This window comes from Prunus avium, chromosome 1 (assembly GCF_965620075.1).
Source record: "Prunus avium chromosome 1, drPruAviu1.hap1.1, whole genome shotgun sequence".
Classification (NCBI taxonomy): Eukaryota; Viridiplantae; Streptophyta; class Magnoliopsida; order Rosales; family Rosaceae; genus Prunus; species Prunus avium.
This window is the reverse complement of record NC_142284.1, coordinates 3750448-3772702: the sequence shown is the minus strand read 5'-3', so window position 1 is coordinate 3772702 and position 22255 is coordinate 3750448. Positions and strand designations below refer to the sequence as shown.

At 36.4% G+C, this 22255-nt stretch overlaps 2 pseudogenes across 1 annotated transcript; one reads left to right on the top strand and one right to left on the bottom strand.

Annotated features, from left to right (window-relative positions):
• The first annotated feature begins 15967 nt into the window (after positions 1–15967).
• Positions 15968–20795, top strand: LOC110746439 (putative disease resistance protein At1g50180; annotated as a pseudogene). The gene is made up of 3 exons (XR_015835847.1): positions 15968–17101; positions 17651–19416; positions 20331–20795. The product of XR_015835847.1 is annotated as a putative disease resistance protein At1g50180 (transcript).
• A 212-nt stretch (positions 20796–21007) lies between these two features.
• LOC110746438 (uncharacterized) lies at positions 21008–21536 on the bottom strand (annotated as a pseudogene).
• Between the last annotated feature and the right edge of the window lie 719 nt (positions 21537–22255).

Sequence of the window (22255 nt, the reverse complement as noted above, 5' to 3'; positions counted from 1 at the left end):
AAAACTTCTGCTCCAGCCACTTCCTAATTATCCAACTTGTTTTCTCCTCTTGTGTTATCATACTTCACCCCATTTCCTACACAAGCCAATAGACAAGAGATAAGATATCAGCTTGTCCTCCACGTTCTTCCCTTTAGTCACCACTTAGACTAAATGTCAGATCAAGTAGGTAAATAGAATCCAACTCAGCCACCTCCCACTTACACCAGAAAATGGAGAGTGATATCTTTGAAATAAGATAACCAACTAGCCATGAGTGCTCTCCCAACTTATCCAGCACGTAGTCAACATTCATTTAACTCAGAAGTGACCCACAAAGCTTCTGAAATCATGTGGAAAGCGATAGCCATCGAAAACACAGTTGAAAACACGTAAGGAAACGTCACAGCACGACTGGAGCGACCGGTCGTCAGGAATGGGCGACCGGTCGCCAGAAGTTTTCCCTCCAGACTTTGAATCTACTTCTCAGCGACCGGTCGCAAATGTCTGGCGACCGGTCGCTCGTGCTTCATGCGACCGGTCGCAAAGAACTGGCGACCGGTCGCTCCTTGGTTTAGCTCCAGACCTCGAATCTGCTTCAAAACGACCGGTCGCAAATGCCCAGCGACCGGTCGCTTTTAGGCAGTTTCAAATTCTTCCTTTGAGCGCCAAAACCTTTGTATCCTTTAGGTGAGCCATTTTTTCCAACACATAGTGCTTGAGAAACCCAAACCAATCTAGATATCCAAACAGAAACAGAGTGCTTGAGAAACAGAAGCACATAATTCCCACCTACAGAGCATGTACACTTCTACAAGGCAGCCATATTTCTACAAGAATCCTCCATAAGATTAGTCACCAACTTTTTGAAGGATATGTATTTAACTATTAGCTAATAATTCTCACCTATCACACTCAACTAATAAAATAAAAAAAGATATGTATTTAACTATTAACTAATAACAAAATCATTATAAAAAACTAATAATAAAGATGAAATTAACTATTTCAAGGGATTATGAGAGATTGGATATATTATTTAAGCAAATGTAAATTAGAACAAGTAGTACATACATTTGGAAGCAAGTGATGTTAAGAGAAGTTGAAATACCATTTTACGCATTGGTATATTTAACCATATATGCTAAAGTAGCATAAATGGCATCGGTAGGCAAAGTTTGAAATTTTTGCTGATGTTTTTATATACTCTTGGTCTTATTATTTATATAATTGATGCCTAATATACTAACAACATCAGTTTTTAGGTTTGTCGATGCCTATATGGTAGGCCTGTAAATAAAGCCCGGGCCCGATGGGCTGGCCCGAACCCGGCCCTATTTTTTAATGCATGGGCTTACCCGGCCCGAAGTAATGGGCGGGCTTGGCCCGGCCCGAAGTCTAATGAGTAGGGCAATATCAGATAAATGTTCAGTGCAATATTCTACAGCTTCTTCAGCTATATAACGCTCCGCAATGCAACCTTCGGGATGAGTACGGTTCTGAACATACCCCTTTAGAACTTTCATATATCTTTCGAACGGATACATCCATCTAAAATAAACTGGCCCACATAGACGAACTTCTCTAACAAGATGTACTACTAGATGAACCATGATATCGAAGAATGAAGGTGGAAAGTATTTTTCAAGCAAACACAAAGTAACTACTACATCTTCTTCCAACTTATCTAGCTTGGAAACATCAACCATCTTTGCACATATAGCATTGAAGAAGAAGCACAAACGAGTTATTGCATACCTTGCAGGCTTCTCCAAAACATAACGAATTGCCACAGGGAGCAATTGTTGCATTAAGGTATGACAATCATGTGATTTAAGGCCAAGAAGTCTTGAATCTTGTAAAGATACAAGATTTTTTATATTTGAAGAATAACCTTCAGGGACCTTCATACCATAGAAAGAATTGCAAACCGCTCTCTTCTCTGCTCTTGACAAATTCCAAGGCCCTGGAGGCAAACGAGTACTTCTTTCTCCATACTCGGGTTGCAAATTAGTTTTGACCCCCATGTTCAATAAATCTAACCGAGCAGCAATCCCATCTTTATTTTTTCCAGGGATCTCCAGCAATGTACCAATGAGACTATCCCAAACATTCTTCTCAATGTGCATAACATCGAGGACATGCCTCACTGGAAGGTATTTCCAATACTCAAGATCAAAGAATTTTGACTTCTTCTTCCAACAAATTCTGTCACCATCATTTTCACCTCCACCTCCCCCTTTTTTCGATCCCCATATGTAATTAATATCTTCAACCATATACAGCACTTCTTCTCCCCTTAATGGCTCCAAAGGCGTGCCATATTCAGGTTTCCCATTAAAAGCTACACGTTGCCTTCTATATGGATGATTAATTGGTAACCATTTTCTATGCCCAATGTAACAAATTTTGTGGCCATTTTTCAACCTATGACTAGGTGTATCATCGCCGCATATTGGAAAAGCTTTATATCCTTTAACAACACAACCAGATAAGTTTCCATAGGCGGGAAAATCATTAATGGTCCACAGTAATGCAGCTCTGAGTGTAAAATATTCTCCTATGTGTGCATCATACACTCCTCTAATCCCATCCCACAAAGATTTTAAATCATCAATCAAAGGCTCCAAGTAGACGTCTATATCATTTCCGGGTTGTTTAGGACCGGAAATCAATAAAGTCAACATCATGAACTTTCGTTTCATGCACAGCCATGGTGGGAGATTATATGTAACTAAGATAACTGGCCAGCAACTATATCTGCTACTTAGAGAACTGTGGGGATTGAATCCATCAGATGAAAGAGCCAATCTCAAGTTTCTCGGCTCATTACCAAACTCGGGCCATTTATCATCAACAAGTTTCCAAGACGGGGAATTCGCCGGATGAGACATCTGACCGTCAATTGATTTTCTAGCAGCATGCCAAGTCAAATTCTTAGCTGTCTCATGTGATTGAAACATCCTTTTAAACCTTGGAATTGGAGGAAAATACCACAACACCTTCGCTGCCACACCCTCTTTCAAGAATCCATCTTTGGTTTCCTTCCACCTTGAGATACCACAAGTAGGACAATTAGTTGAATCTTCATACTCCTTCCTATACAAGATGCAATCATTGGGGCATGCGTGGATTTTCTCATAACTCAGCTCCAATGCACACAAAGTCTTTTTTGCCTCATACAAAGAGGCCGGTATTGTATTTCCTTCTGGAAGCAACTCGCCCTGAAGTATCAATAATTCTGTAAAACATACATCACTCATCCCATGTTTTGCCTTCAAATTATACAACTTCACTAATGCCGATAACTTGGTGTACTTTCTACAACCAGGGTACAATGGTTGATCTCCATCCCCAATCACATTAGCAAACTCATAAGGATCGGATCCAAAATCACCAAAATCATTATCATCCATCTCTATTTCTTCAGACACAAAACTGTACCTACTATGGTCATCATCTTCTTCAACATTTCTACTAGCATTACTAGTTGCAATTGGTTCCCAAGGTTCTCCATGAAATGTCCAATTCTTATAGCTTTGGTCAACTCCATTAAAGTATAAGTGATCCCTTATAATTCCAACCCCAAACAATTTCAAATTCGCACATTTAACACATGGACAACGGATATGCGTTGTAGTTAGAAGATTTTCTACAGAAAATTGCAAAAATGCTTCCACCCCTAACTCATATGCCTTCGATCTTCTATTCGAGTGCATCCATGACTTATCCATCTCCGACACTATATCCTATTATCTATAATAAGGTGAAAAGACAAGCAATGACTATCACTTATAGCAGATTATATAAGGTTTTAATAGCAAATAATAGAGTAAACAGACGACGGTTTTTAAACGACAACAGACGTATTACACATATATAGACGACGGTTTTGAAAAGAAACGTCGTCTAATGCTAGCAAGAAACGACGCCAGCGACCTTGAACCACGACGGTAGTTAAAAACTGCGTCGTGGTATATATTTACAAACGACGGTTTGTTAAAAAAACCGTCGTCGTATGCATAAAAAGATATCGAAATCCCAGTTTATTTTCAAGAACCCAAAATATATTCAGAACACAACATATATAAGGTGAAAAGACAAGCAATGACTATCACTATAGCAGATTATATAAGGTTTTAATAGCAAATAATATAGTAAACAGACGACGGTTTTTTAACAACAACAGACGTTTTACACATATATAGACGACGGGTTTTAAAAAAACGTCGTCTAATGCTGGCAAGAAACAGACGCCAGCGAACTTGAACCACGACGGTTGTTAAAACAAGCGTCGTGGTATATTTTTATAGACGACGGTTTGTTAAAACAAGCGTCGTCGTATGCATAAAAAAGATTTCGAAATCCCAGTTTATTTTCAAGAACCCAGAATATATTCAGAACACAACATATACATTAATACTAAGCACGAAACCAACATATACTAAGCATGAAAACATTAAATCCATTCCCGATTCATAATAACAGAGAGTATTAAAAGATCCGACAACATTAAACCCTAAACCCGATTCATGAAAGCAATAAACATTAAATCCATTAACCCATACCGTCGACAACATTAAAACATCACAAAACCCTTTACCACAGAACTGAATATCATTCAATGAATTTACAAGCATGAGATTAGGGTTTGCACTTACAGGTAGGCAGAGCTCACAGCTTATGGCCAACTTGGATTCGACGGAGTTGTAAACTTGGCCAACTTGGATTCGACGGAGAGACCAACTTTGAATTAGAGTTGAAGTGAGAGAGCGGGGCGAAATGTTTTAGGACACAGAAATTTTGGCAACTTGTATAAGAGTTAGAGCGAACTCTGAAAATTTTAGGTCGAGGTGAAATTTTTAGAAAGCGCGCTTTTTTAAAAACATCGACGGAAACAAAAACACAATCGTCGTTAAAAGTTCAACCTAAACATGACGCTTATTTGAAAAATGACGTCGTTGTAAATATCCTTACGACGCAAAACCAAACTACCGTCGTTAAACCCTAATAGACAAATATAACCTAAACCCTAAACCCTAATAAATAAAACCACAATTATATATATATATATATATATATATATTTTTTAAAATAATTTCTCCAAAGGGATTAGGGTTTTATGTCCTAAAATATCTCGTCCATAAAACCCTAAACCCTAATCCCTTTTCTAAATTTATATAAACCCTAAACCATGAAAGTATAAGTGATGTTGTGACTCATGAAAACATTTCTCTTTTTGGTTTTAATTTTAAATTTGTATAACTCAAACTTAATTTTTTAAAGCTTAAGGGGGAAGAAAATATCTCAATGACTTCATAGGAGTTGACGTTGCATTTTTTGGATTTATTTTCAATTTATTATAAATATTTCGAATTAAATAGAATAAAATATTATTAATAAAACCCACAAACCACGTCGGCGTTAATAAATTAACGACGTTTTAAATTATAATAAACGACGTAATTTTTAAACAAACGTCGTTTAAAGTTAAAACCATTTTCCACGACCTAAACGTGTATACGTAATTAATACACGTCGGTATATTATAAAAAACGACGTGTTAAATAATATACCATGACGCGAGAGATTAATTTATCGACTTATTATTTTGGAGCATACTACGACGGTACCTACAACACTACTGTCGTGTTTATTTACCACGTCCTAAGTTCAAATTACCGTCGTATTTTTTCAATTTATACGTCTGCCTTCTCTGTAAACCGCCGTTTTATTTTTATAGCTTTTTAAAATTAATTAATTTTTCTTTTATTTTGGTAATATCTTTCTTAACACAAAACAAAATTTAATTCTCAATCCTCAACAACATTTTCATCTTAAAAGGCAAATCTCTTCGTGTTAAATATTGATCAATATTTACACAATATATGTACACAAATTTGGCAAATACATCGTGGTTTCTTTTCTGCCTTCACCCTCAGCTTGTTCAACTGTTTTTTCCTCTCATATGCAAGCTGGGCCCTCTCCTTCCTCTTGTTCTCAAGCTCCTGCACAGCCACAGATGAATATCTAATAATTTCAGAAAATCAAAATCAACAAAGTGTGAAAAGCTCACTCCTCGATTCCTGGTTACATTGTAGTCCCCTTTTCCACAGTGATCAACCTCAATCCTCCTGTGTAGCTGGGGGGAACCAGCCTTAGATCCTGTTGTGGGTTGTGCGTCTGCAAACCCATGCAGGTTCTAAAGCTGGTTCCACCCTTGCTACACAGGAGGATGTAGCAAACTCATGCTTGGTCTTGTGAGGAATCATTCTGCAAACCCATTTGCTTTCAGAAAGACAATTTCTTGTGAGGAATCATTCTGTAACCCTAATTGAAAACTGAGAGTTAAAAAACGCGTGAAAAAATCATATTTAAACAAATTATATAAGTACAACGTCGGTTCTAATATACATAGCGACGTCATATTTTAATAATCAACGTCCGTTTAGATAAACAAGCGCCGTCATAACTACATCGGAAATCCAAAAGTCACTTGGCGAGTATTAAAAAGAGAACGACGTCGTTTTCGGAACCCCAAAGTAACCACGTCGGTTTATTAAAATACAGTCATTCGGCAGTTGTGATAACTACGTCAGTTATGAATTATTTACCGTCGTTATAAATTTATAATACGACCGTTTGTAAACCCTTTTACGTCGCTTGGTAAAAACTATGACGTTGTTATGTGTGTACAACGTCATTTTAAAGAAACCAAGGTTTAGAAATGCGCTCTTCGTAAATCATCGACGGAAAACAATAAAACCGTCGTTAAATATGACATCTATACCCTAAACCCTAAACCCTAAACCCTAAACCATAAAATATAAACCATAAATTATATATATATTTTTAAATAATTATAGAAAAGGATTTATGGTTTTAGGGCCTAATATATATTAACCATAAACCCTAAACCCCAAAAATAAACCTTCATCCCCCTAAACCCTAAACCATAAAAGTATAAGTGATGTTGTGACTCATGAAAACATTTTTCTTTTTGGTGGTAATTTTAAATTTGTATAACTCAAACTTAATTTTTTAAAGCTTAAGGGGGAAGAAAATATCTCAATGACTTCATAGGAGTTGATGTTGCATTTTTTGGATTTATTTTCAATTTATTATGAATATTTGAATGAAATGGAATAAAATATTATGAATAAAACCCACAAACCACGTCGGCGTTAATAAATTAACGACGTTTTAAATTATTATAAACGACTTAATTTTAAAACAAAACGTCGTTTAAATTCTAAACCATGACCATTTTTGCACATAAAACGACGTACAAAATATTTTCCACGACCACAACTCTTAACTTCTCGCCGTCTAATATCAAAAAAACAACGTCGTCTATAGAACCAAGAGCGTCGTTTGAAAAACCTCTTACGTCGCTTTTTTAAAAACTGTGACGTTGTTATGTGTATACAACGTCTTTTTGAACAAACTACGGTTTTTCACAACATGAAAACCTCAACAAAATTACAGGGACGTTGATTTCAACAAAAACTTGCGAATTCTAACCAATTTTGTACAAAAACTTGTCTAATTCTAACAAAATTTGTACATTTTATAAAAATGTTTAAGTATGCTAAAATTCCTCTACTCCATATGAACACACACAAACTCTGCCCATTCTTTCCTAACTTCTTCAATGGCAGCTTGGGGGTATGGCGCTTGATCCTTTCCTTTGGCAAACTGCAGTCCATAAACAAAGATTAATCTCACAGACGACGCTATTATTCATTCACCGACGTAGTATATATATTCAACGACGGTATTTTTAATTTACCGTCGTTGATAATATAAAAACCCACATAAAAATAAATCTGAAAATTTTCTTTTTACCATCTTCTCAAATTCCAGGGAAGTATCCTTTATGATGTCTCTCATAAAGCGCATGACATAATACCCGTATTCTACACTGCTTGGTTGCTTTGGAGTGCCGGGCAGAGTTTTCCAGAGAGGTGTTTTACGGCCTACTCTGCCTATGTGTGTATTATACATTTTTAGAGCAGAGTTCACAATGTTTTTCCTGTCCTCATCCACAAACCGATTTCCAGGCAGTGGATCCAGAAAATATACGGTTTCCTTCTTTGCTCTTACAATGATCAAGACCCAATGACGGCTGCACAAAATAAATATAAAGGTTAAATAGTGTTATATGCAGAGCATCATACAAACAAAATCCTGTCTTTTGTTTTGGAGACTAACCCTGGATTGTAAGGCATCAGGAAAATCTGTTCACCATCTGTTTTTTGAAGACGATTGGCTACGAGACGTGATCTTTCAGTTAATGAACCAGCGTCAGCACTAACTAGAGCAGGGTCTATAAAGCCAACCATATTCACCATATTTGCAGCTTTCAGATGATCAAACAGGCACCTAAATATATGAATTGAAACCATGAGTGTTTTTTTTTTTAAACAAAAGGAGAGTGTCAAATGAATATTTGATAAGGACAAACCTCATATATACTGCAACGACAGTAGCCCCAATTTCTTCCATGCCAGCAAATTGGGTAATATCTTCATGCAAGACGAAGGTGTTACGATCTATGCCAAACACCTCCTTCTCAATCATAAAGCTCATAGCCTTCTCCTGAGGCTTTAGTGTCGATTCAACATAACTACAAAGGGATTGTAAAGAAGATGGCAACTCCAGCTTTGTATAATCTGGTACTTCAGTACTCTGTTTGAACAAATAAAGCAACATAAGTGACGTGGTAAATAACTAACAACGACGGTTTAAATAACAAAACGTCGTCTTAAAATGAGTGACACGACGGTAAAAAAATACCGTCGTAATGAATACTTTATTACGTCGTTTAAATAAAACCGACGTCTAATTCAAATGCAAAATTCATAATTAATGAATTTACCTTTTCAATTTTCTTTTCTCCAACACTGGATTGCTGTTTTAATAAATAAAGAGATATATATATATATAAGAAAGATTGTACAATAATTTAAACATTCAATTAAAACAAACGACGGTTGAAAGAAAATATAGACGTCTGAAAATTGAAAAAGAAATGAAAAAGGCAAAGTTAAGAGAATTTACCTTTTCATCTTTCTTTTCTTCAATCTTTTCACGATCCCCAGATTTCTGTTATAAGAAATAAACACAATATATATAAGACATAGTACAAAAAGGGCAAAAAAATTAAATTAAACCGTCGTGGTAATAATAACAAACGACGGTATTTAAGAATTACAGACGTGTATATTTAATCACACGACGGTAAATAATAAACGTCGTCGTATTTCATATACTACGACGGTATCTAAGCTTGTACAACAATTTAAACATTCAATTAAATAATTGCAGACGTGTAACATTCATTAAACGTCGTGGTAATTCCTTTATTGAAAAAAAAAATTGAAAAAAGCAAAGTTATGAGAATTTACCTGTTCAACTATCTCAAGTATCTTTCCTTCTACTCTCTTTTCAACTTCCCCTGATTTCTGTTATAAGAAATAAAGAAATATATAAATGACATTGTAGAAAAATTAAAACAAATAAATAAACCGTCGTGGTAAACATTAACAGACGACGGTATGAAATAATTACATACGTCTGAATAACATCAAACGACGGTTTAATAAAGAGCGTCGTGGTATAACTTTAACACGGCGGTAAATATAAACAGAGAAACAGAAAATTCAAAGTTCAAAGACGTTACCATTTCCTCCTGGTGTTCCCCATTCTTGGCAGTATCCTCCTCAAATTGTAGGGCTCTAACATCAAGTGCCCCAGAACAGCTTGCTTTGTCAGACATTGGATTTTTGGGACTTTGCCCTTGGATTTGGGACAATGTATTCAGTTTCAGCAGGCTTGGATCAAAATTGGGGATGATTTTTGAAAGCTGACTCAGCAAATTTTCCCTCTCAGCTTCTACCAATTGCTTCGTCCTAGCCTCCATCTTTAAACTCTCTTCCCTTGATCTAGCCTCCATTTTCAAAGTCTCTTCTTGAAGGACAAGTCTTACACTTTCCTTCAATTGATCAGCAAACCTAACCTTCTGGTGTTTAGGTAAGTTGAAGTATTGCTTAGGGGAAACCCCAGCCCCTACACCTCTAACTCTTCCTGGATGCTCGGGACCCAAAGCCATTGTCAAAACATCATTGGATCCTGACAGAGAAATTGTGCCTTCAGAGACTTGCTTTTGCAAATCATCCTAACAAAAAGACATAATAAAAAGTCAGAATAAGGAAACAAACGACGGTTATTTATAAAAAATAGACGTAATATAATATTTCACACGACTCAATAACATAACAATTGACGTAATATAATATTTAAGACGACGCTAACTAAATACCGACGTTATTAATATATTAACACGACGTCAATAATAATCCACCGACGTCTTATGATATAATTACAAAAAACAGAGCATGGATTCCAGATTCAGACCTTTAACGTCGCCTTTTAAAATATTTCGACGTAGTAAAACTTTTCACACGACGGAAAAATATAACAGCAGACGTAATAAAATTTTTAAAACAGAGTGAGTAGGCTTACAATTAATTTTGCTTTCTCTGCAGTCTTTGGATCTGGGATGTTACCATGTTTGTCTTCTCTTGCTTTTTTCCATAAGGTAGATCGATCAATATCTACCCCAGGCATGATTTCCTTCAAGTCCTCCTTAAAACCAACATATCCTTTTCGAGACAATCGATGATTGTACTCGAGTTTCTCCCTCCTCTGTGATTGTTCTTCATGCACAGCCTCAAATTCTTTAGATAACCTTGAAGCTACAAAGGCATCTCATTGAGCTTTCTCTATGAATTTGTATGTTTCAGGGGGCTGCCTTAATCTATCCTGCTCCTTGATGAATGGAAGGATATGAAACCTCGTTAGTGTGGACTTGAAATCTTTCCATTTCTTGGCGGCAGAAGATAGCACCATTTGCTTGCCCCCTTTACCAACCACAAAAGCCATGTCAACGGCTTCCCAAATCTGCTCTTTTATATCCTTGGATATTTGAACCCATTTCTTGTCCACAAGTGGGACTCTGGAGCGTGCCAACACACCAATGTAGGACTGCATCTCATTATGTGCACGGCCATAAGGTTTCCCTTCTTCATTGTACTCAACAACAGGCTTGATTTTCTGAATTTTTCTCTGCACAACACGGGGCATTGTGCTCATACCCCGACCTGACTTTGCCTCCTCAGAAATAGTTGCCGTGCTGGCTGGTTCTGTCTCAGAAGATGAAACAAGCTTCATCTTCTTCGAGGCCTTGGTTTGAGGATTTACAACTCTAAGCTCCTTCTTCGAGGATTCATTTTTTTTCAAACTAGACTCCTTACTTTGGGATTGAGAAACCATGGTTACAGACAAATTAAACCTGCAAGTGAAAATATATCAGTGAAATTAAGAAAAACCATGACGATTATTTATAAACTACGACGTATTATAATATTTCAAACGACGTAATAATAAATTTACACGACGGTAATTAATCACCGACGTGATAAAATATTACAACGACGTCAATAATAAACAACCGACGTCTTATGATATAATAAAAACAGAGTATTAAATATTACAACGACGTTAATAATAAACATTCACCGTGGTATTGAAAATAAAACGACGTAAATATTAATATACCTTCGTCTATACCACAAAAACAAATTAGGAACAACGTAAAATATTTTCAGCAGAAAAATAATTAAAAAGATTTTCGAAACAAAAACCATTGTTCAGAGAAATCAAACATGCGATGAAAGCTTGGAAACTTAAAATGATATCCTTAAAAATCAAAAACAAAAAAAGGATATCATTTTAAAAAACAACGACGAACACTTTCACACGACGCTAGGGTGACTGACGAACCGTCGTGGTCTATAAATCTAACCACGTAAATAATAAGCCACCGTCGTCTTATTTAGTTGAAGTAAAAGAACCAGAGTAGTGTTCAAACTTGGAAACTTTTCGTCTTTGTCTGCAAATTTTATCAAACTTGGAAAGAAAAAATGTAAAAAGATTTTAAAAAACGAAAATTATATGCGCATGCAAAACAGGAACAAAAATCCTTCCATAAATGCTTACCCTTTGCTTGCGATGAAAGCTTTCTTCTGGAGTTTGGTGTTTCAGTTCAGAGATGAAGACGAAGAGGAGATAAGCTTGAAAGTTTGAAACAGTTCTTGGAGAATGAAAAATGAGAAAAGCTTGAAAGTTTTTCTCGGGTTTGGAACCAATGCAAGTATAGGTCAGGAAGGTGAAAAGTTTAAAATAATAAAAAACCTTTTCATAACAACGACGCTATTAATAGTATGCGCCCTAGTATGATACATTATACGGCGCTATTGTTAACACTGCCCTATAATATTACTTTCAACGACGGTATGTTTTAATGAAACGACGTTTTGAAATCGAATTACACGACGCATGTTTCTTCAAAAAAGATGAATCGTCATTTTCCAATTTACCAAACGACCTTATATTCAATAATAACGACGTTAAAAATTAATACCACGTCGTTTTAATTACTCATACCGACGTGTAATTTTTTTAATTACACAATAAATTAATTTTCCAAAAAATTACAACGTCGTTTTTATATAGCGTCGTTGTTAAATAATTTATACGACCTTATTTTAAATTTAAACGACGTGTATGTTATATATAAACGTCGATATTTTAAAACACCGACGTGGTATATAAGATTTGTTTATAAATAATGGGTTTTCTGTCTTGCTGTCGTCTTCATTTTTCAATTAGGGTTTCAACTTTTTCTCAATTCCCTGGAGGCACATCACCTCTCTGTCTCATCTCGCTTTCATTTTTCAGTTTGGATGTTGATGTGTGGGCGCGTGTAAGGTTTTTATTTGAACCAATATTGTATTTTGGCTCTTCTCTTAAACAAACAAAACCTTTGTAATATTAATTAGATTCTAGGTTAGAATCAGTGTAGGTTGAAGGTCTTCCAAGTCTCCTCGTTGCAGATCAAAAGGTATAATCATTTGCATTGCTCATATGGATTAATCCATATTCACTTGGATTAATCCAACGTACATTCATGCTGTTGTCTGTTCTTTGTATTAATACTTTCTATGAAAGTATTAATCCATTATGCGTCTGTCTTTTACAGCTTTGACAGATTTCTTAATTCTTCCCTTCCTAAAATCTGACAAAAACTTGAGAGTATTTTTACTCCCTTTCCAAACGGCTCTTTGCCTTCTAGGAAGCTTGCTTGTGTTTATTTAATAACCCATACTCTTGTTCCCTATAAAAAAGTCTTTTATTTTAATAAACTTGCTGTTTCAAATGGGAACTTGCGACACCCATGCTCCTTGGTTATCTCATTCCCTAATCTTGTCATCTCACTTTGTCTACCACCTTATCCAAGTGATGGGTTATAAGCTACCTTTTATTCCTCTCTTCAGACCTTGTCCCAGGTGTGGCTTCTTGTGTTTAGTAAACAAGACATCACTTGTTTTTGTTTATTCTTTTGCTGACTTGCTGTTTGTGTTTTGCACAGCTCCGTGGGTTTATTAAGAAAGACAATCACATGCCTTCTGTTTTATTCTCTGTACTTGCTGTTTGTGTCTTGCACAGCTCCTTGGTTGAATTGCTTAGGACAATAGCTAAATTAAAATATGTTTTTAAAGCTCTCTATATAGGCTACCTGTTGGACAGATTCGGAGGAGAGGAGAAATTCATGCATTGAAACTTACTTATGTTTTTCAAAGTTATACTCTCTGCAAAAACAAGCTGGAACAGTTTTTAAAACATCTCTTCTCTTCCGTGAGGGATTTTCCAGATTATGTAAAACAATTTCTGCTCATTCCCATAGACACCTTAAGCAGATATGTTTATTTGTTTTTGAAAAGAATTTTCATATGTGCTCTTGAGCATTCAAAAACATCCCCATTTATTTTCAGCCACTTGAACACTTGAGAGTATGTGTATGATTGCATACACATAGATTGTCTCCAACGTTGATTCATATTTATTGTGGCTGAATGTTTTGTTTCATTGTTGTTATGTTGAATTAAACTATTTGCTTCAAGTTCATTACTTCTAGTTTAATCATCACAACACTTAGGTTTCATTTGTCTAGCTCAATCATACTTTGTGATTGAGATAGATGAATCTGTGAAACCATAACTCACTTCAAACATATGCAACTTGAGCTTGGTGCTCTTGAGAGGATTTGCTGCTAAGAGATAAAGGAATTGGTGCTTGCTGTAAGGGTGATTGAAGCTGCCTATAGGTGATAGATTGAGCTAAGTCTTCCTTCTTTTCTTTGTATCTCTTAATGAGCTTATTGGATCTCTCCTGGCTTGGTGCCCCCAGTTTTTCCCCTTGTTGGGTTTCTGGGTCAACAACTCTTTGTGTATGTCTATATTCATGTTGCCATTGTTGTACTTGCTGCATTCTGTTCAAATGACTTCAGCACACTAACGTGGATCAATACGCGTTGTACTGTATTGATCCAAAATCACAAGAGTTTATGTATGTATTAATACGTGGTATTGTCTGTATCAATCCAGTTTCCGCTTATTATTTCTTAGCTGGGCTTAAAATTTAAAAAGGTAGGTTATTACCATATAGCCTACTTCACCCCCCCTCTGTAGGCTTTTAGAGCCTAGGGCCTGGTTTTACAGCGCGTTTGTGTATCTGAAAGACACAAACACGCACACATCATCTAAAAAATTGTCTTTCTGCACAGAAGGAGAACAAGGTCTGCATCAGCCCTCTTTCTCAGCTCCTCCATGATGGGGTTCTCTGGGTTGATCTCCATGGTCTTCTTGCTCGACATGTACCCAGCCGCTCTGTTATCCCTCAAGGCCTGAGCCTTCATGATTCTTTCCATGTTGGCAGTCCAGCACGGTCAGACGGTCAGACACCACAACCTTCTCCACTCTGTCACCCAAAACATCCTTCACAACCTTGCAGAGTCCCTCAAACTTCTCCTTCAACTCTTCCTTCTTCTTTGCCTCGTCTTCACTCTCATCAAGCTTGAGACCTTCCTTGGCGGCTGAGACAAGCTTCTTGCCCTCAAACTCCTTGTGAGAGTAATTGGCACATCATCCACTTCTAAAACATTGCCTTTGTTCATTCTGGTTCGATTATGATGAGGAACAGAGTTCATTCTGGTAATGATAGACGAATAATTGCATAAAATTTGTACGTCGTTAATTTAACAAACCGTCGTGGTTAGTACAATTATGCGACAGTAGAGTTATGGATACCGTCGTAGTATATTATAATTAAAAAGTCGATAAATTTATATTTACAGTCGTGGTAACTTAATTTAAAGCGGCGATTTTTTTTGTAATTAACCGTCGTAGATTCCTTTGAATTTATGCGTCGCTGACTAAGAAAATTGGGTCGTGTTTATTAATTAATTAACACGGCGTCTTATTTTTATATCGTCGTCTTTACTTTCTACGGCGGTGATTTCATAGATGCAGTCGTTGTTTTTAGGTTCAGATTTTAACTCTGAAAATACCTTTGTAATAAGACGACGCTTTTTTAATTTGGTGCGTCGTGGTTTCAAAATATCTATACGTGTGCCGTTTTTTAGGTGTTTAAAGTATGTTTCTACGACGGGTTTCTATTACCGTCGTCTTTTAAAAAACAACGACGGTTTTTTGATCTACCGTCGTTGTTTACTGGTCGTCTTTTGCCCTTTTTGTAGTAGTGAAGAAAGCAGAACCAAGCAACAAGCAAAGGATAGAATAAAAACAAGATAAACAATAGCAACCTGAAGAAAAAGCACAAACAAAGTGACGTTGCTGGAAAGAACACCGAATAATTTTATTCGTTGAGTGATCTCACCACCCAAGAATTTCTCTCGGATGAGAAAGAACTGTGGAACACAACTTGCATTGATTCGAGTTTCTTTTCTTTTCTGGCAACGAAAAGAAAGATACGAAAATGACAAAGTGGTTTTGGCCAACTATTTATCGTTTGGTTTAGTTTATTGGCCACATTCCATACATATAGACGAAAAGAGTTGAGAGAAGATTTCATCGATCAATCTGCAAACTAAATCTGAAGGTTTAGTTGTTGTTTTCATTTTAGTGAAAGAGAGAGTAAGCAGTAGAGAGAATGGCTGAGGCAGTTGTTTCCTTTGTGCTAGAAAGTGTCAGAGACTTCACCACTCAGGAAGCCAAGTTCTTGTCTGGAGTCAGCCATCAAGTTGAGGTTGCACAAAATGAGCTGCAATTGATGCAGGGCTTCCTTAAAGATGCAGATGCAAGACAAGGACAAGATGAAACAGTCCGTATTTGGGTTCCCAAGATTAGAGATGCTGCTTATGATTTGGAGGATGTCATCCAAACTTATGGCTTGAAAGTGGTTTCCAAGAAGAAAAGAGGCCTCAAGAATGTTCTCAAAAGATTTGCCTGCATCTTCAAGGAAGGGGTTCATCTTCACCAGATTGGGGCAGAAATTGAGAATATCACTACCAAAATTTCTGCGTTGAGATCGAGTTTGCAGAGTTATAACATAAAGGAAATAAGGGACAGGGACAGTGGTGGTGGTGAATCTTCCTTGCAATTGTATGAGAGGCTAAGGAGAAGTTATTCTCATGTTGTTGAACGTGATGTTGTTGGGTTAGAGTCCAATGTTGAAGAATTGGTTATGCATTTACTGAAAGATGAAAATCGTCATCGAGTTGTATCTATTTGGGGTATGGGCGGTTTAGGGAAGACCACCCTTGCAAGAAAGGTTTATCATCACAAAAAAGTAAGGCAACATTTTCATAGTTTTGCTTGGGTCTGTGTATCTCAACGTTTTCAAGTAAGAAATGTTTGGGAGGGAATTTTAATTGAACTCATTTCAGCTACCAAGGAAAAAAGACAAGAAGTTAAGGACATGACAGATGATGAAATAGCAAAGGAGCTTTTCCATGTTTTGCAAAAATTGAAATGTTTGGTGATCCTTGATGACATATGGAGAATCGAGACATGGAATCTTTTGAAGGCTGCATTTCCAGTTGTGGAAACAGAGAGCACAATATTGCTTACCACACGCAATCAAGCAGTAGCTTCCCTGGCTAATAGAAATGCTTATCTCCACAAACTCCAGCCGCTCAATGAGAAGGAGAGTTGGGAACTACTTGAGAAGAAAGCAATACCTGCAAGGGCTGAAATCGGTATTTTCTCACCCTTCATCTTTTCTTTTCCAGTTCCTTAGTTATATAGCAAGCCACATAGAACTTATGTAGTGTTTTTTCTTTTTTGTAGTCATTGTTGGGATTACCCTTTACAATTTTTGAATATTGTCCAACTGTACATGAAGCAATTTTATTGACTGCCTTACTTGGTTACACATTTGTTTTTTGTTTTTTTTGTTTTTTGTTTTGTTTTTTTTTTTTTGGGTCACTCATTTGTTAGGTAGTTTATCTTATGCAATTGCAAATAATAATCAGGACAATTTTAGCTAATTCAAAATTTTCTCCCAGCCTTCTCTTCAATCCAACAATATCCCATACGTTTTCTGTGTTGGTGCAGATTTAATTTTTAAATGTTTTGCATTTGGCATGTATTATAAAATCCAAACTTATAATAAGATAAAGGATATAAGTAAATTTCGGGATTTCACAATTTTATTTTTAACTCATTCGAGCAAGGAATATCCACTACAATTGCTCATACTACAAGTAATTCCGTATTTGATTTTTTTTTTCTTTCCTATTTTTCAGACTTGGGAATGTATAGAGACTTAGGAAGGAAGATGCTTCAACATTGTAAAGGTTTGCCATTAGCCATCATTGTGCTTGCCGGAGTTCTAGCCAGAAAAAACTCCATTAGAGAATGGGAGAGAGTGTCTGAGAATGTTCATGAATACATAAGCAGAGGCATCATACATGAAGAACAATATGAAGGTGTATCACGAGTGTTAGCATTGAGTTATGATGACCTACCATATTACTTAAACCATGTTTTTTATATTTAGGTCATTATCCTGAAGACTCTGAGTTTTTGGTGAGCGAATTGACTAAGTTATGGGTGGCAGAAGGTCTTATCTGACAACAAAGACATGGTTCGAGAGAAACAATGGAGGATATATCACGTGATTGCTTAGGTGAGTTGGTGGAAAGGTGTTTGGTTCAAGTGGGAACAAGTGGTTCAACTGGGACAATTAAAGGTTGTCGAATCCATGATCTTGTACGAGACATGTGTTTGTTAAAGGCAAAAGAGGAAAGCTTTCTCCAGATTAAATATTCTTTGCAAGAAAATACTTCTTCTGTGTCTGCCGAGGCAGCACAATTGGGGAAAATTCGAAGACTTGCACTTTACTTGGATGAGAACGCAGATAGGTTGGTTTCTTCAAGAGATGAAACAAATGGGCACATAAGGTCTCTATTATTCTTTAACCTAAGAGAATGGATGCCAAAAAGTGAAAAAGGATTACTATCTCCATTGAAGGATTTCAAAGTGCTTAGAGTTTTGAAGGTTGAAGGTTTTTATAATGTAGAAGTTGAGTTGCCAAGTGAAATTGGAAATATGGTACACTTAAGGTTTCTAAGTGTGAAAGATAGCCATATCAAAACGTTTCCGCCATCCCTAGGTAATTTAGTATGCTTGCAAACTCTTGATTTTCGTGTTCCAGGTTATATCTACATGGTCATCCCAAATGTGATAATGAAGATGAAACAATTAAGACATTTATATTTACCCTGGAATTACAGAACAAAGGTTAAGCTAGAGCTGTCTACTCTTGGCCATCTACAAACCTTATATAACCTTTCAAGTGAGTATTGTGATTTGAAAGATGTTGGTAGATTAACCAATCTTAGAAAACTGACAATAAGAGTGTCAAGCTCTTTGCAAAATCTGGAGGAAATCTTAAAATCTATAGGAAGCAGCCTTAATCGTATCCGGTCTCTAATTGTGTTTGTGGAAAACAATAGCGGTGAAGAGCTAGCTATGCAAATAGTATCAAGCTGTCGGGGTATATACAAATTGACGTTGGTAGGGCCAATTGCAGAATTACCGAAAGAGCTCCACACCAATCCAAACCTCACCAAGTTACGATTGATTGAATGTCTCAAGGAGGACCAAATGGGAATACTAGAGAAGCTGCCAAACCTAACAATTTTGATGCTTTTTGGAAACTCTTTCAAAGAGAATACACAGATATTGGTTTTCTCCAAAGGAGGCTTTCCTTCTCTTGAATTTCTTCATGTTTATGATATGGACCAAATAACAGAGCTGAGGGTAGAGGAAGGAGCCATGCCTCGTCTCTGTCGATTGGAAATTGAATATTTCTCGGGATTGACTACAGTTCCAGATGGGCTGAGATATCTTAATAATCTCAGGGAATTAACCATAAGAGGGATGCATAGAGAATTCCACCGTCGGATTGAGGAAGATGGAGAGGATTTCTACAAAATTCAACATGTACCTTCCCTTGTAATTGGAGAACCACACGAGGACTAACCACCACCGATGCAATGATGGCAAGGTAATTTCTTTCTTTTAATTTTTTAATTTTAAAGAGAAATGGGTGGTTTGGTTTGTGTTTATTAGTTATAAAATGAAGCAGCGAGAGAATATTAAAGTAGAAAAGCCAACAGAATATGGGCTCCCTTGTTTAGCTATGTTTTCTTTCTCCATTTTTATTGCTTTTTGCTTGTGCTTGTGACTTGTGTTGTGAGTGAGAAGCTTAAAAGCCAACAGGTTAAATTTCCTTATTTTGAGACCATTGATAATTCTATTGCATTCCATATTCCAAATATCTTATAATAATATTTGATTTGTTTTCTTTGTCCATTTTTATTATTTTTGCTTGTGAGTCATGAGTCCTGACCCTTATCATTTCCCAAGTTCCTAATATTTTTGCTTCTTTAATTTTTGCACCATTACCTTTTTACGTCTAGTTTTCCTTATTTATCGAACATTTATAATTCCATCACATTCTGAATTCAAGTTTTCGTAGTTCCATGGGAATCTTATAAGAAGTGTTTGTCTCCATAAATTTTAAAAATAATTTCCTAGTATATCCTTCTTCAAGGCTTGTTAAGATACACCACCGTTGGATTTTTTTGGCAAGTCAAGTAACAGTTGAATATATATTTCTGGAATTTGAGACTCTTTGAAATGTCAAATCTTTCCCTTGTCGTGTGAAAAACAATTAGAAAGCTCCGGTCGATGAGCAATAGGATTTTCTTTATACTTGATCATGTTTTAGTAAAAAGGCTAAACGCAGACCCATGATTTTATATTTTGTTTTTGGGGGGAGTTGGCACCAAAACGTTTACGTACAAGAGTACTAGGTTGAAATTAGTGTTTTTCTTTTCGTATGATTTTACTACTGTGTTCATATTGGAATGCAATTTTCACAAGTAAACTGCTGAATTTGTGTTATGGTAGCTGCAGGTAGACATTGAGAAAGTATCTCGAAGCTCTGAATTTGTGTTGTGGTAGCTGCATGTGCGAAGCTGAACTTACAGTAGAAGAAAGAAATGCTCTGTGAAAATCAAGAGGAGCAAAGATGTGGTCAACTAGTTTAAAGTTCGTTACAAGCTTTTGGGTCTAGTGATTTGTCCAACAGTACATTTATATATTGTATTATATTCCTATTTCGTGTCTGTTTTCAATTATGAATATTTGAGCCGCCTTTGTTCCCGACTTGGTCCCATGTATATGATATGATTTTATCTTTGTGAGACATAAATTTACGAAATCGTCCTTGCCAGTAGCTGGTGGAAGAATTTAAAAGAATGGTTTGGTGCTAGATACAATTCTATAGTGCATTGCTTTTTTTTGTTTATATTGGGAGGAAAGAAACCCTTTGGGGTTTCGAACCTGGGTGTCAAGCAGGGGGAAAGAGGGAGGCCACCACTGTGGTACTTGCACTCGACTATGGTGCATTGCTTTAGCATGAAGCAAAACCCCTTGGCTCCGGTGTGAGTGTAGATTTAAATGTCTTTGACTGTTTCACATGAAGCAAAAACCCTTTAATTTGAAATATTTAAAATCACTCGAAATATTCTCAAGAATTGTTGCAGCAAATGATTTTAAGAAATGTTTAAAAAAAATTAAGAAACCCGAAATTAGAAGCATGTATGGTATTTAAATTTATTTATATATGCGCGCTGTTTGAAAGCTTCCATCCTCTTGGTTTGATGCAACACAGAGTTATCAAGAAACAATTTGAGGCCATGGACAAATTTTGCCATCAACGTAACAAGCAGTGCAAACGTTGAAGGTATTGTTTGGGACACTACATTGACCATGCTCATGGCCATCAAAGCACTTGACACAAATGAAATACATTCCCTTTATAAAGCTTCCACAGTGCCCATTGCAGAATGGTTTTCTACTGTAAATTATGTAGACGAGAATCACGACTTCCATGAAATCTAACCCACCCTTTTCTTCCTTCTTGAGCTCATTGAAGAAGCTGCAAGTACTCAGATGCTTGCAATCTTCATCCATCTCCATGTATGCCAAGAACTCTTGCCGGCTCACTTGGTCATTCCCATCCACATTCATCTCTACGAAACACTCATCCACCGACCGCTTTATGTGTTGTGGAGCATCCTTGTAATAAGCAAGCACCGTCTGCCGCAGCTCCTCCATTTTTAATTATCCAAACTGTCAATATACGTACTTTTTTGTTAATAATTTAATTAGGTCGGGGTATGCATGGTTTTATATGTAGCTTGTGGGGTGATTAAATATTTGTACATTTTGATTTGTTTGCTTTAAACTTTCTCTGGAAGGACTTGAAAGGATCAACAAGGACCTCAAAAGATTCTCTAGAAGGATATGGTCCTTGCCTACCACGGCCTTGGAAAGCAGTACATTAGTGTTTACTTTGATGCTTAGCTTAACCGTTCCCAATTAGTCTAATAATGAAGATTAGGATGATTGTGGGAGTGGTTGGGTCAATATTATTATTTTAGGACGTCCAAAGTGTTCAGAAAAGCACTCTCCTCTCTTTTTCTTTTTTCTTTTTTGGGTGAAGAAAGGGGGACACTAAGAAAAAAGAAAGAGTTATATGGCCGATTACATTTGCCCTATTACTTCAAATTGTTAATGTATGAATTTTGATTAATTCTTTTGGCTTCCCTTGACAATTTTGTAATAGGTCTTTTGTATGTATTTATCAAGCTCAAGGAATAGATTAAGATTAGCATCTCTAAGTGTTCTTAAATCTCATCTATCCTATGGAGGTTCAAGCAATTTGACAAAGGTAAATCATGCATTGCATATCATGCATTAAAACTGTTTTCATAAAAGATGACTAGTCATCTTTGCTCAGTGCGATTTCCAGCTGGTTAACCATCAGTTTTGTC